This window comes from Zea mays, chromosome 5 (genome assembly GCF_902167145.1).
Source record: "Zea mays cultivar B73 chromosome 5, Zm-B73-REFERENCE-NAM-5.0, whole genome shotgun sequence".
Lineage (NCBI taxonomy): Eukaryota > Viridiplantae > Streptophyta > Magnoliopsida > Poales > Poaceae > Zea > Zea mays.
In genome coordinates this window covers 222,748,511-222,761,222 of record NC_050100.1, presented here as the reverse complement: position 1 = coordinate 222,761,222, position 12,712 = coordinate 222,748,511, and the positions used below count along the sequence as shown (strand labels likewise).

General features: G+C 42.9%; 1 non-coding gene across 1 annotated transcript; it reads right to left on the bottom strand.

Moving 5' to 3' along the window:
* Positions 1–3,424: 3,424 nt before the first annotated feature.
* On the bottom strand, positions 3,425–3,538 carry MIR396g (microRNA MIR396g). The gene has a single exon (NR_121162.1). It is a non-coding gene; the product is annotated as a microRNA MIR396g (primary transcript).
* Between the last annotated feature and the right edge of the window lie 9,174 nt (positions 3,539–12,712).

Below are 12,712 nucleotides of genomic sequence, written 5' to 3'. Positions count from 1 at the left end.
TGCATGCAACTTTTGGCTAGGAGCGGAGGTGACATGCATCCTAACGAACATGTAGTCTGAAGACCGCGTAAAGATCCCTATAAACTTGTTAAAGCCTGAATATACCGCCTCCCACCCCCGCGCACGACGCCGCTGGGAAACTGCTCCACTGCTGCTCGAGTCTCGACGACACTTAGAAAGAAGCCCAGAACCTAGATGCAGTGCTCTCCAAGCGGGTCTCCAAGCAACCTAGGAATATATGATTAGAGTACACAACTATTCTCACGCCGAGATGTTAAGGTAAAAATGAGTACACCAGCAAAACTAAGAACACCACCTTTTGAGCAAAAAAATAAAATCTAAAATTATGTGCGCTCATGAAACTCTTAAGCAAATTGAAGGGGTCATATCATATTTTCAGAAGTACAGAACTTTGATTCTAGTATTGAGATCACAAAATCTATTCCTTCTGATATGGGTATAGGACTAGTTTCTAACAAAACGTCAAGGCACAAGGAAGAAGCATTTTGATGAAATTAATGATTAAGATGAAGAAATACAATTGTAGACGTTGGAATCCTTCCGAGTTAATTACTTTTTTTAGTGATGGTTGACACAACAATTGCTTCATTCGCTAGTCGATTTGAGCACATAAAGACAGTTGAACATTTGTTTGGATTCTTATACAACTCAAAAATTCTGAAGTCCTTGTATGATAATGACTTGCACAAGTGTTGCACTACATTTGTTAAAACTTTCACTCATGATAACTTATGTGATGTTGATCTTGATGCCTTTTTCTCTGAACTAAAGGTGTTGCATGCTACTTTGCTTGAACGATTGTTGTCTGCGCATGGTATTCTTTAGTTTCTTACAGTCGTAGATTGTTATCCAAATATCTTTGTTCCCTATTAGAATCTCTTAATTATCCATGTCAGTAGCTTTAGCTGAAAGAAGTTTCTCAAAATTGAAACTACTCAAAAACTATCTGAGATAAACAATGCCACAAGAAAGATTGAATTTCTTGGCTAGCTATGTTCTCTATTGAAAAGGATGTCTTGGATTGATCTCAATATTGTTTTTAATGATTTTGCATCAAGAAATACCTGAAAGAGCCTTTTCCAAAACAATTAAGCATTATCATTATTTTTAGGTAATTAAATTGGTTTTATTTACTACTCTTTTGTTTTGTAGTATCACATTTGTTTCTAATAATTAGGTACAAGATAATTGTATTATTGTTTACTTCATTGATTATTGTGTTACAAATAGAAAGTAATATTAAATCAAGAGATATACGAAGCTTCTTTGCCGAGTGCTCTGGCCTTGACACTCGACAAAGAAGCAAACTTTGTCGAGTGTCCGCTAGAGTACTCGGCAAAGAACATTACAAAGGGCCCCGTTGGTGGAATCTTTGCCGAGTGCTCTGGCCCTGACACTCGGCAAAGAAGCAAACTTTGTCGAGTGTCCGCTAGAGCACTTGGCAAAGAACATTATAAAGGGCCTCGCTGGTGGAATCTTTGCCGAGTGCATGCTGGTAGCCACTCGGTAAAGACGTCTTCTCCGTTACGCAGCGCCGTGACGACCACTTTTCTTTGTCGAGTATCTAATGGCACTCGACAAAGACTTTGTCGAGTGTCCGATAAAATATACTCGGCAAAGAAGTCGTTGTCGATGCACTGTTCGTTGAGTTCTATTTGCCGAGTATTTTTCAGATTTTGTCGTGTGCTTCGATTCCATCAGTGTATAAGGACGGGTGCCATGCTCTGCTAGTACTGGATCGGATTCGGAGGATTACATGATCCATCCGATCCGCGAGCTAGCGCCCCAGTGGCATCCACGCGACCACGTTGTTTCCTCCAATTCTTTAGCCAATCCGATCGAGAGTAGAGATGTCCAAACGGGCCGCCCGGTCCGGCCCGGGCCCGGTGAACCACGGACGTTTTGGGCCCGGCCCGCTAGGCACGGTTAGGAAACCGGGCCGGGCCTTCTAAGTCCGCGGGCTCGATTCTCTGTCCGAGCCCGGCCCGCAACGGGCCTAAGTGGGTCGGGCCGGCCCGTTTAGTACGAAAAAGTGGACCGAAAGTGGGCTAAACGGGCCGAAAAACATGTTTTAGTGCAAAAAAAACTGGCTCAACGTGCTTAGAGGTAAACGGACCGTGCCGGGCTAGCCCACCGTGCCTAGTTTCTTGTCCGAGCCCGACCCGCTTATTCGTGTCGGGCTAGCCCAGGCCCGCATAGAACCGTGCCGGGCCGGACCAGGCTCGGACCGAGCCCAAACAGCGGGCTTCGTGCCGGGCTCGCAGGCCTCGTGTTTATTGACCATCTATAATCAAGACACAGGCCCGGCAAAAGCTCTTGCTGCTCACTGCTGATACGCCCATCGTGCATCGTATACCAAATGCGTGCATGGACACATCAACGCTGGAACTGCAGCCACCACAAATTCTTATTAATCCCATTCTAAATTATCACACACATATAATTTAAATATGCATAAGAAATATTATAGCATCATATTTTAAAAATTAAATATACATGATATAAGATAAATATGTGTATTTTAAATTTAAATGTGTCGCTACATGTATTTAAAACTTATATATACTGCTACATGTGTGCTTTAAATTTAATTATACATAACCAATATAATTTAGCACGCGTCTGTGTATGTTTGGTTAAAAAGGTGTCCCTGTCATATTACTTATGCATATCGGGAAACAAAAATAAACTCCAATGATAATGAAGAAGAGTTTTAGTTTTCTCGTCGTCTTTTACCGGGCACAGGAAGCATCGATCAGAATGGTACTATTGCTTTTCGCAGGCGGACCGTGGAGGAGACGGTGACTTAAATCATTGAATGACACTGCCCAGGTGCACCTGCTGGCTGCTGGTGGTGTGGCCTGGCTAGGCTTGATGTGCCAAAAGAAAGTTGACGAGTCAGTTTGTCAGCTGCCTACGCATATATGTACTACTTCTACCTCCGTATAGTACGTACCAGTAGATAGCATGCACGATGAGGTATTGACGTCTTGTGAAATTGGGTCAAACTGTTTTAATTTTGATTATGATACAAGTTTCAACATAAATAAATAGTTTTTAAAGGAGAGGAAAATTGAGTCTTGTGTGGGATGGAACTCTCTAAATAAGCAGTAAAATTAATTGACTAAATTTTCCTTTACAAACAGGCGTTTCGTCGGTTTTTTTTTCCTTTCAAAAACAATGACCTCTTCCTTCTCACCGCACCACTAACACCGTCCGTTCAACCATTCCGGGCGGCCGGCGACTCCTCGGCTCCTTCCCTTTCGTGTCATCTTCTCGTCGTCGGCCCTATAAATAACCGCCCATCGTCTCTTCTCCTCTAGCTTCCCCCAGATTTGCTAGGACACCACCGTACCCACACCCCGGATCAGTTAATATCGTAGACATAATGGCCCTCCCTGCCATCTTCCACAGCTTTCTTGAACTGCATCATGCATGCAGCAGGCTGTGCTGTGGACCTGATCGAGTTTCAATTGATCCAAGCAAGCAAGAGGGCAGTTCAATAAAGCTGTGGGAAATTGCAGAGAGAGAGAGACCAGTCGTTGATCGGTCGGAGATCTCCCCGAATCGATCTCGATCGGCCGGAATTTTGGGGGCCGGCCGGGAGGTGGATGATTACCAGGCGCCGCGCGCGTTGGATGATCTACCAACATATCACTAGGTAGGGATTGCTGCAACATGCATCACGAGGTATACAGATATATAATTAGGGTTCTGCTGCAATGTTTTGACTCGTTAGTGATCTGCTGTAATTAATAATAATGGTGATATCGAAGCAATTCTAAACATCATAGTAGCAAGCTAAGGGCTAATTTATTCTGGGCGATCACGCTTAATAATTTAGTTACATGGTTTTTTTATTTATGTAAGGTCACTTGAGCTTCGACTTGTGCAGAACAATGCATGAGACTGACTGCAATGCATGACTCTTCCCCTCCCCTCCCCTTCTACTGTTCATCGTATAGGGGATACAGTTCCCCCCCTTCCTCCCGCAGCGGCGCGCGCTAACCTCTCCCCTTCCTCGCGACACTCTTCTCTCTCACGCCAGATGCAGGGGACGACTGTAGCCGCCCCCTCGCCTCCTTCGCGCGGACGCTGCCGGCCGCGCCAGACTACGGAAACTTCGCGTTCCACCTCGCTTCGCCTCGACGCCTCCGCGGACGGGCGATTTTGCGCGGCGACGCGGCGGCGGATCCACCGTCGCCCGGTGGAGTCGGCCCCGGCCCCCCTCGGTTGCGCAGAAGAGGAGGTCGACTTCGTCACCACGCACAGCCGTTCGCGACCGAAGGCGAAGCGGAGTCCATTCCGCTTCCGGCGACGAACGTCGCGACCGATTGGTTTGCTTCCATCTCCGACAAACAACGACGCCATCAGATCCAGACGGATCCCCTACGATTCGGCGTGGTGGGCCCTAAATCTCCCCTTCTTAAGGTATTACCTTCATGAACCACGCCAAATCATTAGTTATTTCACGATTGATTTACAACACCACTCGTATTTTGCTTGGATTCGCCGTCTTGTGGCCGAGATCCAGCCCTACTAGAGGTATAGCATCTTCTACCCCGTCAAATGAAAACTTCAGTGAGGATATATGTACATTAGCACTGCTTTTGTTCGAAATTCGTAATTTTTGTTGCCAAGCCCATACGAGTTTAGCAGATCCACACTAGAGTTCGAGGTATGAACTTGTTATGTTGTTCATCCTCCGATTTAGGCGCCTGGTATACCAAACTTTATGTTCCACGTGATGCAAATACACGAACAACAGTAACCCTAACATTAGCCATGGCAGCAATTCTATTTCCCCAGTGGTGTTCATTGGACTGTTCTTGATGATTTTAAACTAAAGACAATGTATATGTGCCATTAATGTGGAATGTTACCCTTTCCCACTATATGAGTATGCACCAATATAAGCCATAACACTGAATCACTTATTTTGTCACAATTCTTTGTGCTTGCATGGAGTACACGTATGTTCATGAGTAGACTCACTAAAATTAATGACATGTTAAATTACTTATGACTTGGATTATGTGCCAGATCATGTGTCTGCCACAACTTGTGTTTGACTATGATTATCTGGCACAATATGTAATGTTCAAGACTTGAACTTGTCTTTCTGTCATGACATTAGCTCTAACATTTGTATCTGCACGTACTAGTTTCCTTTATATTTCTGTGCCATACACTTCGCTAACCTTGAATTGTGTATAAAATGTTCTTGCTTTCGTTCATTCCCATGTACCTGCCAACAATTATATAACTGATATGTACAACTTCAAAGTTTCCATCTGTCTGTTTGTTTTATGATTCGAAGTGTACATGTCATATGTCATCTTCACTTTACTTCCTCCCTATTTTTTGGACATGTTCGTGTTTTTCATATGGGTTAAGATACAATTTGTCTGTTACATTTGATCATCATTATGATATATCTTAGGAAGGGCTTGTACATATCAGTTATGCTTTGGAATCTCTATTTTATACTTCCCTTATATTTCCTACAAGTTTGTAATGTTTTTCCTTTTTTTATGAATCCCTGGTGGTGCAAACAAATTTTGTATGCAATATTATGTGGCAACTTTTGTCATTACAACAATGCATATGCTTTTAAAGGGTTTCAACATGTTACTTCATAAATTAAATGTTTGCAGCCCATTTGATAATGGCATCCTCCCAAGAAGATAAGATGAAGGCTTTGATGAAAGTCCTTGTCGACTGTACAGTCCTTGTCGACTGTACCGAGGATGCCACAAAATCCCTGGGGGTTTAGTTGATCATGCATTAGACCACATGCATGATGAAGAAATCCTAGCTAGGACATTGTTTGCCATGAAAGAAAAACTAGAGTTGCTTCAGCAGGATGCCTTAGAGGCAAAAGTCCAAGCCTTTCCAGAAATAGCTAAGTACGAGTGGGATGACATCAGTGTTGATCCTCCCTCTCCGTCACCCCCTCCAACAGTTACTGATCCTTCTGTTGTGGAAGAGGAGTTCTACTGCCCCGACGTCAGTGACGAATGATATTTCAGTGATTCAGATAGGTCTACCCGTAATAGCTACTGGAATATGTTTTAGGTTTATGTTCGCAGTGAAAGCTACATGACATCCTTTTGAACACCCATATGTCATGTATGTCTAAGTCTAAGCAGTACCCTGTCCCAACAAGTACTTAGTTTGATGTAAGGAATTATGTAGTCAGTGAACTATGTTCAGTACTATTTGTGATGTGCTTGGTTTAGTACTATAACCGTGAATGGGAACCTTTTATTATAACTGTTGCTCAGTTCTATGCTTGTTTTCTAATTCATCTGTTCAAATGCTTCTGTACATTTTCATAACTTATTAGCATCTAACTAAATTTGTCCCCTCTCCACACTTACTAGAATGGACCCATCAAACAATGCCACTTCTTCTCAGCCCATGTCAAATTCATCAATTGGCCAGCAGTTTCCTCCTCCACCCCCTTTGTGGCCAACGGGTTACATGTAGCAGAGTGGTATGGATTGTAACTTTATGGGAAACCTCAATTTTCCAAACCCTGCTCAAGGTCCGACAACAATGTGGGCACCCATGCATACAGGAAATACTTCTTCCCAATCTACCATGATTCCCGCCTCACAATCAGCTATGTACTGGAATCATTACTTGAACTTTGTCAGGAATCCTCTTGGGTCACCTGAAGTAAACCCATTTCCTGATTCCATTCCACCATCCAATACCAGTACACCATTGCAGGGTTCCAATACTATACCTTCCTTACCTGTGAATTTGGACTCAGATGCAGAACACAGTGTTCATGACATCAATAGTCCTGAAAAGAATGCACCTCCTATACATAAACCCAAAAAGTGTAAGGAACAAAACTTTACTGGCCCTGAAGATCTTCTCCTTTGCACAACCTGGTTGCAAATAAGCAGTGACCCTGTTGTGCACACTGGCCAACGTAGGGAGGGCCTTTGGGCTAGAATTGAAAAAAGATACAACGAACAGAGGGGCAACTTTCCTTGTGGAGTGAACAGAGCGCTTAGCAGCAGATGGGACAAGATTAGAGCAGATGTTAGTAAGTTCGCTGGCTACTACGCAAGAGTTCTAAGAGAGAAACAAAGTGGGTTAACTGATGACGACAAGGTAACCCAAATTTTACAGACTTTAAATCATGTACAAATGATTGTATACATGTTAACACATTTGTAAAATGAAACCATAATTTGTACAGACATCGAAGGCGGCAACATTATTTGCACACGAGGAGAACAAACCTTTCCAGTACATGCATTGCTGGCACCAACTAAAGGGAGAACCCAAATGGGAGAGCATTTGTAGTGGACAATCGTTCCGCGGATTGAATGCAAATCCAATTGGCTCAACAGGTACTCTGTATGCTCCTGCAACTGAAAATGATAGTGCATCTGCAGGGTTGACAGGAAAACGGCCGCGTGGTCGTGATTTCAGTAAATCAGAGAGAAACAAACCTGCATCATCGTCATCTCCAGAGTACCTTAGCCGTTTGCAAGAGATAACTGAAAAACAAATTCAGAGGTCCATAGAAAAGGGTGAAAAGAAAGAGAAGTGCTCAGAAGAAGACAGGGAAATGGAGAAAAAGAGGTTGGAATTGGAAGCAGAAAAGGTCATCATACGAAAAAGGGAATTGAAACTTCAAGAACTAGATTGTGCTGAAAAAAGATTACAAAGGCTGGAGGCAACGAATGAAGAAGATGTCGAACCCGAAGTTTGGATTATGATGAAACAACAAAAAAAGAAGTTGCAAGAATTCACATTTGGTTATGAGTGAAAGATATATTCGGTTACTCGTAACTTGAGCTTGTTCACCAAACCGGTTTCTATTATTTGCTTATGTGAGAACGTTACATTTGTTTGGCAGACCATTATATTTTTGTTCGAACCATAAGTCGTCAAGGACAGTCGTGATGTGCTGTTTGTTGTATGGTATTGTAATAGACAATAATTATTTGAATTTGCTGTGAACATGTATGGTTAAAGTTCCATATATTTCATCGTCAACGTATTCAAGGTTCGGAACTAATTGATGCGTGTTCAGCTTGGAATCGCTTGTGATGTGTACAAATCGTTTGCAGTTTTCATCTTTTTGTGTTCAAAGAACAAGTACAGGTTTCCAATGAGCATATACTTTATTTCAGAACTGATACGTAGGACATCAGAATGGAAATTACACATAGTAGAATGAAGTTGAAATAAACTTAGCATACGAATGATGAAGTTTACATGCTTCCACGCCGAGCCCACAAATGCTCGACAAGATCATTTTGGAGGGAGCACGATCTTTCTTGGCGACGGAGATCGAAGTGGTTAATGACCCATTCTGCCCTTCCTTCTGCAATTAGTTGTGGTGCTTGACTGGTTGAAGTGTTATCTCCAAAATCAATATTAGCAGCAAACGACCCTTCGTCTTCAACAATCATGTTGTGCATGATGATGCAAGCTGTTATTATTTCAGTTAAACGATTACGATCCCAACCATACGCTGGACCTCGTAGCACCGCCCACCTAGCTTGAAGAACTCCAAATGCACGCTCAATATCCTTTCGACAACTTTCCTGCATTTGTGTGAAATAGATTTTCTTTTGCTCATATGGGTGCCTTATAGCTTTTACGAAAGTTGGCCAGTTGGGGTAAATACCATCAGCTAGGTAATATCCGAAGTTATATGCATTACCATTAATTGTATAATGGACAGGTGGCATTCGACCAGATGTCATGGGGTCGAAAACAGGTGATCGGTGGAGCACATTCACGTCGTTGTTTGTCCCGGGCATGCCAAAGAAAGCATGCCAAATCCAAAGGTCATACGTTGCCACAGCTTCTAGAATCATGGACGCTCGACCATTTCTGCCACAAAACTGACCACGCCATGCGGTAGGACAGTCCCGCCACTCCCAATGCATGCAATCTATAGAACCCAACATCCCTGGGAAACCCCTTGATTCGCTATGGTGCATGATGCGTGTTATGTCAGCTTCATTAGGAGTTTGGATTAAGATTTTCTCCACGAAAATGATCCCTGTGAATAACCCGCCGAGGCAAACGGGACCATCGTCGGAGGTGGCGTCTGGCCTCTATGTTCAGGACAAGAAGATTGACAAGCATAAGTGTTTCGTCCTCACTATCACTCGAATCAGAGTCTTCATCGCTATGCCTGTGAGACATACCGTGAAATGGTTCAATTGTTGATCTACTGAACTTTGTTGGTGCATTTGTGAAGAGATGGATTCCATATATATAGGGGACAGGAATGCGGCTTCAGGTGGAAGCTAGTGGCTTCCCACGAAAGCCAAATGTGGCTTTCGTTGCAAGACAAGTGCGGCTTGCCGCACACGACAAGTAGAATTTGCTTCGCAGGAAAATATATTCCAGATCCGATGACGGATAATACGTTTTCACGAAATTATGCAATTTCGAATGTATTGTAAAATAATAGTTGTTATATATTATATAGGCAAGTAATTGTAAACTAATTATTATTAATAATTATATTTTTTTAATAAATGCGCAACATGTCGGACGTGTGCAAAATAATTAAATAAATCAAAATTGAAGTTGGTTAAGTTAGTTATATGGAAATGGTTTTTTAATGAGTAGAGGGATATATAGGGGAAACTATATGGGAAACGGTTGCGGGACGAGTGAATATAGGGGATGGAATCTTGCTGACGTGGCTGCATAGTAACATTTAGGGGGGAAATTTAGGGGGAACGGTTGCGGACAGTCTGAGGTCCACTCTTAGGGGGTGTTTGGGAGTGAAGTTTTTTCATAGTTTTGGAATAATACTGCAGTATTCTCAAATATTACAGTATTATATACAGAATGATGTTTGGCAAGCTGGCTAAAATCTCTGTTTTTAAAACTAAAGTATTGCAAATACTATAGTTGTTTTAAGGTATTCTAAACTTAGGTCTGGACCTCAGTTTCCAAAATTATGGTATTGTAAACTGCGGTATTGTCATGACTAAAGTATACTGTAGTATTTCAAAAACTGTGATTTTCAAAAACTTTATTCCCAAATAGGGCCTTATGTGCCTCTCCGCGTACGTGACGTGCTTGCGTTTATTTGCCATTGCTTGTGTGCGGTGGTACGTACGTGATACGTCCGCTAGGCAACGTTTGCCACTCAACAGCTAGCTAGCCCCAAAAGTTCTTGGAAGGACGATGCCGCCAGTGCGAGAGACAGCGGATATGGAAGGACGATGCTGCATCTTGTCACCCGGCCGGAAGTACGACAGGATGCAATAATCTAGCTACAAATTAAAGGAAGAGTTTGTGCGTATAAAAGCTAATATAAAGGTAACATATATACTTTAGTCCTGTCGAATTAAAATAAATAATACCTTGAACCGATGCATGAGACTTATGAATCATGCCATATATATGTTAAATACTTTTACCATCATTGAGTATGTACAATATACGCTATATCGCTAATCATGGCCCGTAGAAAATTGTAGACGACGACGTTGGCCTTTTAATCCTACACCATTTCTCGAAGGCTTCGTCCAAAAAGAATACACATAGTTTTTAGTATCGTTACATAATGTACAGATATTGGTAATACTTTGTATGAATACATACCTTACAAAGTGAAATGTTTTTTTTTTTGCCGAAGGAAATAGCGTATCGCTAGCAGCGGCTATAGCTAGCTAGGGAAAGAACCAGAAAGCGGTGGGATGCAGTTTCGGGCCGTAGAAGGCATGCCTACCTGCCACTGCCATTGGCCCTTTGCTTGCTTGCTTGCTTGCTTGCAGTGAAATCCATATTCCATTATTATTCCTGGCAGTGGCAGCTCCGTAGACCGTAGGAGAACTCCTATCTGGTCATCAAGATTCAAGCAGGGCGCCATGGCCATGACCATGGCCGCTGGCCGGCCATGCATGACATGAGCGAGAAGGCAAGTGAGATCAGACGACGACAGAGGACCAGATCGATCTGCAGAGAGGAGACCAGATGGCGTCTGGCCTGGCCCTACGACTGGCTCACTGCACGAGCTGCTGGGGCTACACGTACGTGGGCCCGGTGCCGACGCGCGGGCGCGGCCTGCCTGTCAGTGGCCCTCCCTTGGTGCCTTGTGCCGACCTTGATGCGCGATGGAATGATGGATGATGGATGAGCATTTAGCTTTCTGAATCCTGATTCCTGAGTGGTGGCGTGTAGTGACTTGCCCCATTCGGCTCCGGATTTTGAGAATCCGGTCGTCTAGATTTTGTTCCAAAACAGGCTGGACAATTTATCGGAAACTTAACCCAAATATTTTGAAGTCTTCAAATGTAATCAAACTTGTAGAATTCCTTTTATCGGCTTTCTTAAAATCTTTTTGGGATCCAAACGCCACATCATGAGACCGTGGGCAAGGGAAGCCAAGGGAAGGGAAAAGCTGCGCCTTCCCTGTCACTGCCTGTGGGGTAAAGCCAAAGCCAACGCCAACTTGACAGCAGATGGTATCTCAGCTTTTCAGAATGTGCGTGTCTCTGCCTGCCTGCCACGACAGTGTGGTCTTTGGGTACCCGTTTTTTTTTAATAAAAAAACCGTTGGTTGTTAGAATTATTTGTTAATGTTATGTTAATCGTGACGGCCACCTTTTAACGGTTCAGCAAATCTGGATATGTGAGTACATCATTTGCAGTTCGGAGTATAATTCAAATTTTCAGATAAGCCACCAATTATACTCACTAACTTTAGCATAAGTTAGTATACGTATGCAACATGTCTCTTGACTTCGCCAATATGGAGCACAAAGGTGGTATCGACGACGAATATGAATGTCGAGTGGGTTCATGTTAATAGACTAAAAGGTGTGAAGGACGGGTTCTGAGGCTTAGACTAGAGGATGGGAGAAGCTAGAAGACTGGCCATGATGGCTGACATTTGAGGGCATCGATAAGTGCAATAGTATATGGGGAGTATACCATGTTGACTAAGTTAAGACGATGGTGGTAATGGAAGATAACTTGGTGACCGAACAATCGAGGACAAACAATGACATCAAGATCATGAGGCGAGTATATGAAGTACGCTACTCACAAGTGGTCTAGGCCTCAAAACCACTGGCGATTGGTTTTTGGGTTTGGTCCTCAAAACCCATGTGAAGTTCTGATGGGAACTAGAGGCACCATGTGACATCACCATAAAACTTGCGTTGATGCGTCAGATCTACAAACCTTGAGTTGGACTATATCGCCTTTAGTATTAAGTGGTATACCTCTAATTTCCTAGTGATATATAGGTTGGGAATATGTAATAGCCCTATAAATAATGGGAGACTAATCCAAATGGCCTCATCTATCTAGCACGTCATTTCATTTGATCCTTGTAGTTTTTTCCCTTACACTAGTCTCTTATTAAAATCCGTAGATTATTTTAGACATCCAAATGTGTGACCTGACTCCATAACTAGCTAGTGAATCTAGTACTCTATATACTAGAGGTACCCGAGAATGCCTCAACGACCAAGACCCTGGCGGGTGCGTTTGAGAACCTGGCTACACTATTTAGGGACTCGGCCCACGTGACAGGAAAAGGCATGACTCGTCTGAGAAAATAATGATGTAGCATCTTATCAGATCAATAGAAATGTTGATGTCCATGTAATATGGTAGTGTCCTCATGATAAGGAAAACTTGCATGTAAAGATAGAACTAAGAGTTTTTGATAGACTCG